The following is a 12,019-nucleotide window of genomic DNA, read 5'->3' as shown; positions in this document are numbered from 1 at the left end:
GCCATCAGGCGTTTACTAATGAGCGTATATTAATGTTTGTGAGGCTAAAATTACTAATATTACAATGGCGTCCAGCGAAATTGAATCGAGTGTTTGAATCTTCTAAGTGATTACGTATAGTGGCTGTATGCAGAGTTTGAGTTTGGGGATACTTTTTGTGAAAACATGTGGAATATGCCTTGCTTTTTGTGAACACAAGTAAGAAGGAAATCCCGCTTTGCCCGCTGTAAATCAGAACAATAAGATATATTTCAATATGTATTTTTATCATATAAGTTTTGATAACGTAAAATGAATATTTTAGCCTGTAAACAGCAGCCTCTCATTCTCAATGGAGAGAAGTCTTCCGAAGTAAGAGTGATTTCAGGTGTGCCGCAGGGGAGTGTCGTAGGACCGTTGCTATTCACAATATACATAAATGACCTTGTGGATGACATCGGAAGTTCACTGAGGCTTTTTGCGGATGATGCTGTAGTATATCGAGAGGTTGTAACAATGGAAAATTGTACTGAAATGCAGGAGGATCTGCAGCGAATTGCCGCACGGTGCAGGGAATGGCAATTGAATCTCAATGCAGACAAGTGTAATGTGCTGCGAACACATAGAAAGATAGATCCCTTATCATTTAGCTACAAAATAGCAGGTCAGCAACTGGAAGCATTTAATTCCATAAATTATCTGGGAGTAGGCATTAGGAGTGATTTAAAATGGAATGATCATATAAAGTTGATCGTCGGTAAAGCAGATGCCAGACTGAGATTCATTGGAAGAATCCTAAGGAAATGCAATCCGAAAACAAAGGAAGTAGGTTAGAGTACGCTTGTTCGCCCACTGCTTGAATACTGCTCAGCAGTGTGGGATCCGTACCAGATAGGGTTGATAGAAGAGATAGAGAAGATCCAACGGAGAGCAGCGCGCTTTGTTACAGGATCATTTAGTAATCGCGAAAGCGTTACGGAGATGATAGGTAAACTCCAGTTGAAGACTCTGCAGGAGAGACGCTCAGTAGCTCGGTACGGGCTTTTGTTGTAGTTTCGAGAACATACCTTCACCGAAGAGCCAAGCAGTAGATTGCTCCCTCCTACGTATATCTCGCGAAGAGACCGTGAGGAAAAAATCAGAGAGATTAGAGCCCACACAGAGGCATACCGACAATCCTTCTTTCCACGAACAATACGAGACTGGAATAGAGGGGAGAACCGATAGAGGTACTCAAGGTACCCTCCGCCACACACCGTCAGGTGGCTTGCGGAGTATGGATGTAGATATGACTGGTCATTTTATTCAGCGCTCTGCCTGAAAGTCACAAAAAGTAATGGCGCCACACTCGAATTAGGACGGGCCCATCCTTCTGCCGGAGAAGTTCGTCTGTGTTGCTCTGTCGTTGCTTCGGCCTGTGGGAGACAGCGTGCGCGGTGGGCGACTGTTCCCTGAAACCACACTCGCTGCTATTGCTTTTTACGGTGCAGTCGACAAGTACACGTCGTTTTAAAGTGGTCTGTGTTCTCAACATTCGACACGAGTGTAACTTTTGACGAGTTAGTTATGGGACGGACGAAAGAGTTGCGCGACGAAGTCGACCGCGTGCTACTGTTATAATAAGTTACCAGCTTGTTCGCGCATGCGCAGTGCAGGAATGGTGTAAGACATCCAGCCGAGTGGAAGAATGCTCTGAGCGGCAGGTCGTGTGCGAGTGCGGACTCGTGGAACGCACCGCGCTGTTTGTGTGTGTTGCACTCGTAAGCTGGGCGTGGTAAGTGCTGTGCTTTCTTTTTCTACAGTTTTTGCTTCGAATTCACGAACTATCGTGTTACTACGACACTGTGCTCGTGCAGTATATGCAGCTAGACGACAAGTTTTTTGTGCCAAGGAAAGTACGTCGTTTCGAGAAGTTATTAGAAAAACGAGGGCAACGTGTTTACTTTCCGCCTAGTAATGCTCGGTTTTTGGTTCCGAGATGCTGTTCCTCGGTGAACATCTGCATTTAACATTTGTCACGACGTGCGGATGTTGCTGTCCAGGCAGTAACTGCAAAACTGTAAACAACACCTGGCACGCGGCTGACGTAATACTTCGTCGTTAGCAGGAGATGGCAGTACGCGGCGGATGCAATATCACGTCGCGCCACTTCCGATGATTTTCAGTCGTTTCTAACATTCTTTTTTTGCTCCCGGAATGATCTGTGACATCTGCAGACATCGTAGCGGTATCAGTTTAACCATTCGTCGTTTTTGAAACCTTTGTTGATTTGTAGGCACTAGGTGACGTTATAGAGTTATCTGTTTCGCGGATTTAGTACGACTGTGTGTTCAGAATGTGTTGTGAAGAGAAGAAACGTTTGGAAAAAATGATTTAGAGAGCCCTTGACGAGTCTACATACGATGAAAATGAAGTGTTACATGACGACTAAGATTACACGACGTTTAAAACTTGTAGTAATTCTCAATTTTTTGAAGATGAACTGCTTAAGGTATTATTTTCAAAGATTGTGTTGTTACGAAGGATTCAGGAAATCAACGCGAGTGAATGTAATATTCGACTACATACACTGCACTGCGCTACGTTTGCAAAAATTTTATTTCCCGAGAGCATGCAGCTCTACTGTATGATTAAATGATGATGGCGTCCTCTTGGGTAAAATATTCCGGATATAAAATAGTCCCCCATTCGGATCTCCGGGCGGGGAGTACTCAAGAGGATGTCGTTATCAGGAGAAAGAAAACTGGCGTTCTACGGATCGGAGCGTGGAATGTCAGATCCCTTAATCGGGCAGGTAGGTTAGAAAATTTAAAAAGGGAAATGGACAGGTTAAAGTTAGATATAGTGGGAATTAGTGAAGTTCGGTGGCAGGAGGAACAAGACTTCTGGTCAGGTGACTACAGGGTTATAAACACAAAGTCAAATAGGGGTAATGCAGGAGTAGGTTTAATAATGAATAGGAAAATAGGAATGCGGGTAAGCTACTACAAACAGCATAGTGAACGCATTATTGTGGTCACGATAGACACGAAGCCCACACCTACTACAGTAGTACATGTTTATATCCCAACTAGCTCTGCAGATGACGAAGAAATTGAAGAAATGTGTGATGAAATAAAAGAAATTATTCAGATAGTGAAGGGAGACGAAAATTTAATAGTCATGGGTGACTGGAATTCGAGTGTAGGAAAAGGGAGAGAAGGAAACGTAGTAGGTGAATATGGATTGGGGATAAGAAATGAAAGAGGAAACCGCCTGATAGAATTTTGCACAGAGCACAACTTAACCATAGCTAACACTTGGTTTAGGAATCATGATAGAAGGTTGTATACATGGAAGAACCCTGGAGATACTAAAAGGTATCAGATAGATTATATAATGGTAAGACAGAGATTTAGGAACCAGGTTTTAAATTGTAAGACATTTCCACGGGGCAGATGTGGACTCTGACCACAATCTATTGGTTATGAACTGTAGATTAAAACTGAAGAAACTGCAAAAAGGTGGCAATTTAAGGAGATCGGACCTGGATAAACTGAAAGAACCAGAGGTTGTACAGAGTTTCAGGGAGAGCATAAGGGAACAATTGACAGGAATGGGGGAAAGAAATACAGTAGAAGAAGAATGGGTAGCTTTGAGGGATGAAGTAGTGAAGGCAGCAGAGGATCAAGTAGGTAAAAAGACGAGGGCTAGTAGAAATCCTTGGGTAACAGAAGAAATATTGAATTTAATTGATGAAACGAGAAAATATAAAAATGCAGTAAATGAAGCAGGCAAAAAGGAATACAAACGTCTCAAAAATGAGATCGACAGGAAGTGCAAAATGGCTAAGCAGGGATGGCTAGAGGACAAATGTAAGGATGTAGAGGCTTATCTCACTAGGGGTAAGATAGATACTGCCTACAAGAAAATTAAAGATATCTTTGGAGAAAAGAGAACCACTTGCATGAATATCAAGAGCTCAGATGGAAATCCAGTTCTAAGCAAAGAAGGGAAAGCAGAAAGGTGGAAGGAGTATATAGAGGGTCTATACAAAGGCGATGTACTTGATGACAGTATTATAGAAATGGAAGAGAGTGTAGATGAAGATGAAATAGGAGATATGATACTGCGTGAAGAGTTTGACAGACCGCTGAAAGACCTGAGTCGAAACAAGGCCCCGGGAGTAGACAACATTCCATTGGAACTATTGACAGCCTTGGGAGAGCCACTCCTGACAAAACTCTACCATCTGGTGAGCAAGGTGTATGAGACAGGCGAAATACCCTCAGGCTTCAAGAAGAATATAATAATTCCAAACCCAAAGAAAGCAGGTGTTGACAGATGTGAAAATTACCGAACTATCAGTTTAATAAGTCACGGCTGCAAAATAATAACGCGAATTTTTTACAGACGAATGGAAAAACTTGTAGAAGCCGACCTTGGGGAAGATCAGTTTCGATACCGCAGAAATTTTGGAACACGTGAAGCAATACTCACTATACGACTTATCTTAGATTAAGGAAAGGCAAACCTACGTTTCTATCATTTGTAGACTTAGAGAAAGCTTTTGACAATGTTGACTGAAATACTCCCTTTCAAATTCTGAAGGTGGCAGGGGTAAAATACAGGGAGCGAAAGGCTATTTACAATTCATACAGAAACCAGATAGCAGTTATAAGAGTCGAGGGACATGAAAGGGAAGCAGTGGTTGGGAAGGGAGTGGGACAGGCTTGTAGCCTCTCCCCAATGTTATTCAATCTATATATTGAGCAAGCAGTGAAGGAAACAAAAGAAAAATTCGGAGTACGTTTTAAAATCCATGGAGAAGAAATAAAAACTTTGAGTTTCGCTGATGACATTGTAATTCTGTCAGTGACAGCAAAGGACCTGGAAGAGCAGTTGAACGGAATGGACAGTGTCTTGAAAGGAGGATATAAGATTAACATTAACAGAAGCAAAACGAGGATAATGGAATGTAGTCGAATCTAATCGAGTGATGCTGCGGGAATTTGATTAGGAAATGAGAGGCTTAAAGTAGTAAAGGAGTTTTGCTATTTGGGGAGCAAAATAACTGATGATGGTCGAAGTAGAGAGGATATAAAATGTAGACTGGCAATGGCAAGGAAAGCGTTTCTGAAGAAGAGAAATCTATTAACATCGAGTATAGATTTGAGTGTCAGGAAATCGTTTCTGAAAGTATTTGTATGGAGTGTAGCCATGTGTGGTGTCACCGCCAGACACCACACTTGCTAGGTGGTAGCCGTTTAAATCGGCCGCGGTCCGCTAGTATACGACGGACCGGCGTGTCGCCACTGTCAGTAATTGCAGACCGAGCGCCGCCACACGGCAGGTCTAGAGAGACTTCCTAGCACTCGCCCCAGTTGTACAGCCGACTTTGCTAGCGATGGTTCACTGACAAAATACGCTCTCATTTGCTACGACCTAGCAAGGCGCAATTTATCCTTTGCTATGTATCTAATGAAGCATGTACAGTAACAAGACCAATGTTCACCAATTGTGGATTAAAGTTAAGTATTCCAGCAGCTACGTACTTTTCTTTATAGCATTCATTACGTATCCTGTTTCAGACCTCACGCCAGCCTGCGTGAGTTTAAGAGCGTGCCTTTCGGTTACCCGTCACTGTGGACTGGCTGTCTTGTCAGTCCACAACACCATGTATGGAAGTGAAACATGGACGATAAATAGTTTGGACAAGAAGAGAATAGAAGCTTTAGAAGATGGGTAGATCACATAACTAATGAGGAGGTATTGAATAGAATTGGGGAGAAGAGGAGCTTGTGGCACAACTTGACTAGAAGAAGGGATCGGTTGGTAGGACATGTTCTGAGACATCGAGGGATCACCAATTTAGCACTGGAGGGCAGCGTGGAGGGTAAAAATCGTAGAGGGAGACCAAGAGATGAATACACTAAGCAGGTTCAGAAGGATGTAGGTTGCAGTAGGTACTGGGAGATGAAGAAGCTTGCACAGGATAGAGTAGCGTGGAGAGCTGCATCAAACCAGTCTCAGGACTCAAGACCACAACAACAACATCAACAACTACAAGTGCGTTTCTTACGTAGGTTTACATAAATTATTTTAGTTTTTTGAGGTTTAAATTTGTTTACGCGTAAAAAGAAACATTTCACTGCCCCCTTGAATGATACTGTTTAGTTTCATTACATGTTAGAAAATATAAAGTAGAATTCAGTTGAATGTAAAAGTCAGGTAGCGGGCAAACTTTTAGATAGTTTTACTTTTTAATTATAGTTTTGTTAATGTTCATGTTTACGGAAATTGTCTTTCATCTTTAAAGTTCAACTTATCAATCATTTCATTAAAAGTTCCGCAAATTATCGTACAAATCATACAAGTCCTATAAATGTTACTTCATGTGTAAACGCCTTTTACGAATGAGAAAACACACATAATGTATTCTTTACTGTGCTCTTGGCACGTATTTGTCCATGTCTCGTCAAAAAAAAAAGTGTCTGCTTTGCATATTTATTTAGTTAAAAGTCCGCCGAGCGAACGTATTGGCTGAGCGGACAGTAGCCGCGCGGTGTGCGAGGTCATTGCTCCCGGCGCTCATTCAACTGGGCAGACAAGCGAAGAGCGTCGGCCAGCAGCGGCTGGTGTGATGTGAGGTAGGGCGCCTGCCTGCATACAGAGAGGGAGTGGCCACGGGTGAAGTTGGCCGTGACTGGTTGATTAGGTTTGGCGCCATTTTTCTGCCAAACGTCTCTCGCGCTTCCTATGTTCGCCGTGCTTGTGAGCTGAATTGAAGTTCAGAGGACTTTTGGAAACGGTTAAAAGGAATCTGAATTATTGAGAGACTTGTTATGCGGTGTGCACGCATGTTCGATTTAGTTGTATGTCGTTTTTAGTACATAATTAGCGTTTGGGATCTAAAATACGAGTTGAAATAATGAAGCGTTTTGTGATGAAGTCGGTAGGCCTACATGTTTGAAGTAAACACGTTAGCAATTGCACAGTATTGTTTTTGACATCTGTAATTCGTTCTGCAGACGTTCGTAAACGATGCCAGGTTGTGCTGCATTTAGTTGTTCCAATAGAGGCGAAGGTGGATTTCGCGTGTTAGCATTTCCACGCAATGAAGAAAGACGAAAGCAGTGGGCAGTTTTTTTAAGTACTTTTAGTCACGCAAAACAGATAGGCCTATTACAATTCACTGCATTTGTAAGCTTTTATTTCTTTAACAGTTCGTGCACACTGGTAGCATCACAAGCTTTTCTGAAGCCAATATCTGACAGTCCTTGCTGGAAACGGGAAGTTCCTGTAATTGCTGTGCCACGCTCATTCGACTTTATAGCGTCAAACTTTATTTCGTTCCGAATCAGAACAATAGGCATTATTTTGGTTTCAGTATTATTATTGCCTGACTGTTGACGCAGGCAAGGCACTGCCTCTGAGCACTATGGGACTTAACATCTGAGGTCATCAGTCCCCTAGAACTTAGAACTACTTACACCTAACTAACCTAAGGACAGCACACAACACCCAGTCATCATGGACGCAGGCAAGTTGTAAGCACGTTTTCCGCGGCTGTCGTGGTTGCTCAAACATTTTTCGTAGTAAATAATTGTAGGTACTCTTGAAGACAGTTTTTAATAGGCCTACTTACTGTGGGATAGAAGGGATACGGTAGTTTTCTTGTTATATTTGGTCGTTATTACAGTAGCCTACATTTAACATTACCTGATTTTTGTAATCTTTTTCGTTTGTTATCTACGAGAGGTGTTCAGTAAAGTCGTAAGCAGTTGTTTACTTGTGATATGCAAAAAGTTTGAAGACGTGACAAGAAGTACTAATACGTCTCACACTTTTTGCATGTAACAAGTAAACAACTGCTTACGAGAATGAGATTTTCACTCTGCAGCGGAGTGTGCGCTAATATGAAACTTCCTGGCAGATTAAAACTGTGTGCCGGACCGAGACTCGAACTCGGGACCTTTGCCTTTCGCGGGCAAGTGCTTGGGTAGTTCAGTTGGTAGAGCGCTTGCCCGCGGAAGGCAAAGGTCCCGCGTTGGAGTCTCGCTCCGGCACACAGTTTTAATCTGCCAGGAAGTTTCAACTACTTACGACTTTCATTCATCTGACGTAATACAGGTACGTTAAATCTTTAGCGTTATGCACTTCCGATACAAAACAAATGCTATACACTATTTTTGTTTTGTTTACGTTACTTTTATTGCAATATGTCTAGTAAACGAACTTTAAAGGAGATAAATGCAAGTAACGAATAATTTTTACAGTCACTGTATCAAATTTTCCTGTGCTGTACGTAGTAGGCTACTATGAGTATATTATAGCTGTAAAGAAAGGCATTTCACGAATGATTTCGCCATATTGTCTTGTGCTTTTGATTCGGTGAGTTTGTACTCCACTACTGGCCATTCAAAAGTTCCGCCCGGAGTTTGGCAGAAAAATGGCCGCCGTATCGTCCGGTTGGCCACTCTCTCCCTGTACAGGCTCTCTAGCAACAGGTGGCAGCTAGCGCCATCTCGTAGCGATGACGTCACCCGATCACTCGCCGCATGCCGCGCGCCCTGCTGCCGGCCGGTGGAACTATATGGGCAGGCACATTCCGCGCACGTGATTCGAGTTGCATTGCATTGCTGCGCAGAAGCACGCAGTGCCAATCCACGCGAAGCTTCTTGCGTTCATGAAATGCATAAAACGCGGCAGAATTAGTCCTTTATATGTCACTACACACTGTAGCGTCCTGGGAAAAAGGTTCGGATAAGCACGTGTTGTGTTGTGTGATAAGTATCCCTCTAGCATGAATGTAAATTGTCACTGTTTATTCACTAGAGCGTTAACAGTTCACACGACTGAAGCTTGTCATACTGTTTTAAAATCGTTCCCGGTTTGAATAACCACAACAAAAGTGTCTCAACAGTGTTTCTTATTTAGTGCGTTTATACGCTTATTTTTAAGCATGCATTTATTAAACGTCTCTGCTAACACATTTTATTCATCGCACCGTAAAGTCTCATCGTGTGTGATTGCATTGTTTATGTGTTGTCGATAACACATCGTCCCAGCACTGTGTCTTTAGCGAAATTAGTGACAGTTTGTGCCTGAAAAGTAGCATGTCACTATGGTGCACTACACTATATTGCTTTCTGTGCGTGTGTGAATGTTTTATCACTCATTGGATTAGGCCACAAGAAGAGGCTGAAGACGTTGGTTCCTCTCCCGTCGGCTGCTACACATCGTCAACAAACGGTGAGTTGGACCTAGCCATTGTTTATAATCTCTTTCTCCTAATTATATGTAAACACTTCGAAGTCCACATTTCGCACTCTCTTGAGTGTCCTATGTTCTGTTGATAGTCCACTTATCCTTGTGGCTCTATTTGCGACACATGTAAACAGTCGCTTTTGCAAATTTACAATTGAGTCCCTGCTACCTGAATACCAGAAAGCGACGTACTAAATACCTAACTATTTACATAATACATAAATATTAAACTTGTTTACATTGAAACCATGCCTGCATAGAAATATGATGCTGCTATATACTACAGCAGTCTGGTTTAACATTCCTACTGAGTGGCTCATATGTGCAAGATCACTGTCAACACACATGAGACCACGACCGTTCCATGTTGCACAGTACATGTGAAATTCCTAGTCGCAACAAAGGGAAAACGACCGCAGAGAACAAAGCACGAGAGATCCCCCCCCCCCTCCAAAAAAAAAAGAGAAAGCCAAAACCCCGAAATTCGTGGTCGCGAAATTAAACCTTCCTCAAAAACCATGTGTGTCAAGCCTGTGTCTCGCCAAGCATAATCGGTTCATCTCATGGTCTTATAAAACTGTGCTTACAACCAGGCATATAAATGAGTCTTAATACTACTTTACTACAGTGTTATCTGTGTCATAAATTGTGTTCACATAAAAATGCATATAGATATATACAATAAACAAACATCAGTAAAAATGTAAATGCATAGATGCTTACTAACTTTGAGTCAAAACCTTACAGATATAATTTACATAGATCTGTGGATGTTATTATTTCTGTAGCACATTTCTGGTGGGAAATATGAGAACATGGTATTCATGGACGAAAATTGTCAATAAGAAGTTTCCTAATCAAACATTCTTTAAATGACTCAGTCAGAGGTTCTTCAGAATCAGAATGTTTATTATCCCGTAACATACAAAGTCAAATCACAGATCTGATGTACTGGGGACTCGTCAACATTACATTTACATTACAATTACAATTTGTATATACAGTATTACTAAAACAATATATCAACACTCCAGTTTACATGAATTACAAAGTAATATATAACAACAGTGTTTGCATAGTGGACATATTTTTACAATCATTTATTTGACACAAAACTGCTAAGCTTAATTTACAGGTGATGTTTCCTTGCTCAGACTTCCACATCATCGTTCATAAATTCTTCTACAGAGTAATAAAATTTTTTCCGCTAATAACTTGTGCAGCTTTGATTTAAATTGCTCTAGCTCCATGCTATTTATTTGTTTCTTTTTTAGCATGTTGTAGATTTTCATGCCTATTATTGTGGGGTTTGTGCATATGACTTTAACCTGTGAGTAGGAAGCATTGTCTTATTCCTAGTGCTGTATTGATGCTTAATATTGTTGTCTACGAATAACATACGGTTACTGTATACAAAAATAATCAGTTCAGAGATGTGCAAACAGAGGGCACTTAATACCACTAGATTTCTTAACAGTGGGCGACAAGATTTTTTTGGTCTTGCATTACACATATTTCTAACAATTGATTTTTGTAATTTTAATATTCTAATGATTTTGCTTGTATTACCCCAAAAGATAATGCCATACCTTATAACAGCTTCAAAATAGCTGTGATAAACTACTTTTCTTATCTCCATGCTAGTTGAATATGACAAAATCTTCATAGCAAAGGTCAGGCTGTTTATCTTATTTGCTTTCTATATATGAAGACCAGGATAAATTTTGATTCCTAAAAATTTAACACAATCTGATTCTTTCAGTACTTGGTTACTGCAGGTAATATGAATTTCACTTATCTTAGAGTTTATAGTTTTGAACTGTAGTAAATGTTTTTTTCCAATATGCGATTTTAACACATTTAGTCAGAACCAGTTTTCTACACTGTCTAATAGATTTGTGGCTGTTGAGGGAATTTGTTGTGAGTGATTGGTTTTGATGAGGGCAGCCGTATCATCAGTGAATAAAACTGAGTGTGAATTTATGTTTAGTGGCAAGTCATTTATGTACAGTAAGAATAAAATTGGAACCAAAAGTCAGCCTTGTGGAACACCTTGTGAAATAATCATCCATTCAGAGAAGAAATTTCCCTTGCTTGATGATATAACTACTCTGTGTTTCTTCTTTGTGAGGTATAACCTGAACCACTCTAAAACATGACCTCCAGTTCCGTATTTTTCCATTTTATACAGGAGCCATTGATGGTTTACACAATCAAATGCTTTTATGAGGTCACAGAACAATCCTGCAACTTTGCTAGACTTGTCTAAGGCAGAACAAATTTTTTTCACAGACTCATAATAATAATAATAATAATAGTATTTATTCAACATCGAATAATCAGATACAATCCGTAGAAATCATACAGTGTCAGGACATCATACAGATTATTTTCTGAATACGTCAGTTTATAAATTACAAACTAAAGATTTGTTTGTATTAACAAATTTTATGTTTTGATGCATTTTACATTTGGTAGTATACAATCACAATATTACAAATATTGTTGTTATCAACATTATATTAGTTGTAGGTTAGTTAAAACTATGAGCTTGACATACTTATGAAGCAATTTTCATACAGGTATAATACTTGTCTAGGGAATGAAAAGGGTTTTCAATTAGAATTCTTTTTAGCTGATCTTTTGTTAGTGGGAAGGGTTGTGAGACTTTTTGGTTGGGCATTGGATAGCTTCAGCCCAGCATGAAGTACATTTTTTTCATATAAAGCTGTTCTGTGGCTATTTACATGGTATCTGAACTTTAGCCTTGAATCGTACTGGTGCAGGTCAC

General features: G+C 40.5%; 1 protein-coding gene across 9 annotated transcripts in view; it reads left to right on the top strand.

The window, feature by feature from the left end:
• Positions 1-1,664: 1,664 nt before the first annotated feature.
• The window catches only part of LOC124622601, a 113,268-nt gene continuing 102,913 nt past the window's right edge, over positions 1,665-12,019 (top strand). For 7 of the 9 annotated variants that reach the window (XR_006980658.1, XR_006980657.1, XM_047148360.1 and 4 more), the window contains exon 1: positions 8,603-9,213. The gene's annotated coding sequence lies outside the window, so the exon portion shown is untranslated. Of the gene's footprint in view, positions 1,754-8,586; positions 9,214-12,019 lie in introns of those variants that run through there. The other 2 variants (XM_047148355.1, XM_047148356.1) reach the window with 2 other exon arrangements.

The sequence above is a fragment of the Schistocerca americana genome, chromosome 7, assembly GCF_021461395.2.
Source record: "Schistocerca americana isolate TAMUIC-IGC-003095 chromosome 7, iqSchAmer2.1, whole genome shotgun sequence".
Taxonomy (NCBI): Eukaryota; Metazoa; Arthropoda; class Insecta; order Orthoptera; family Acrididae; genus Schistocerca; species Schistocerca americana.
The sequence above is the reverse complement of the archived record's forward strand: the minus strand, read 5'-3'. Positions and strand labels throughout refer to the sequence as shown.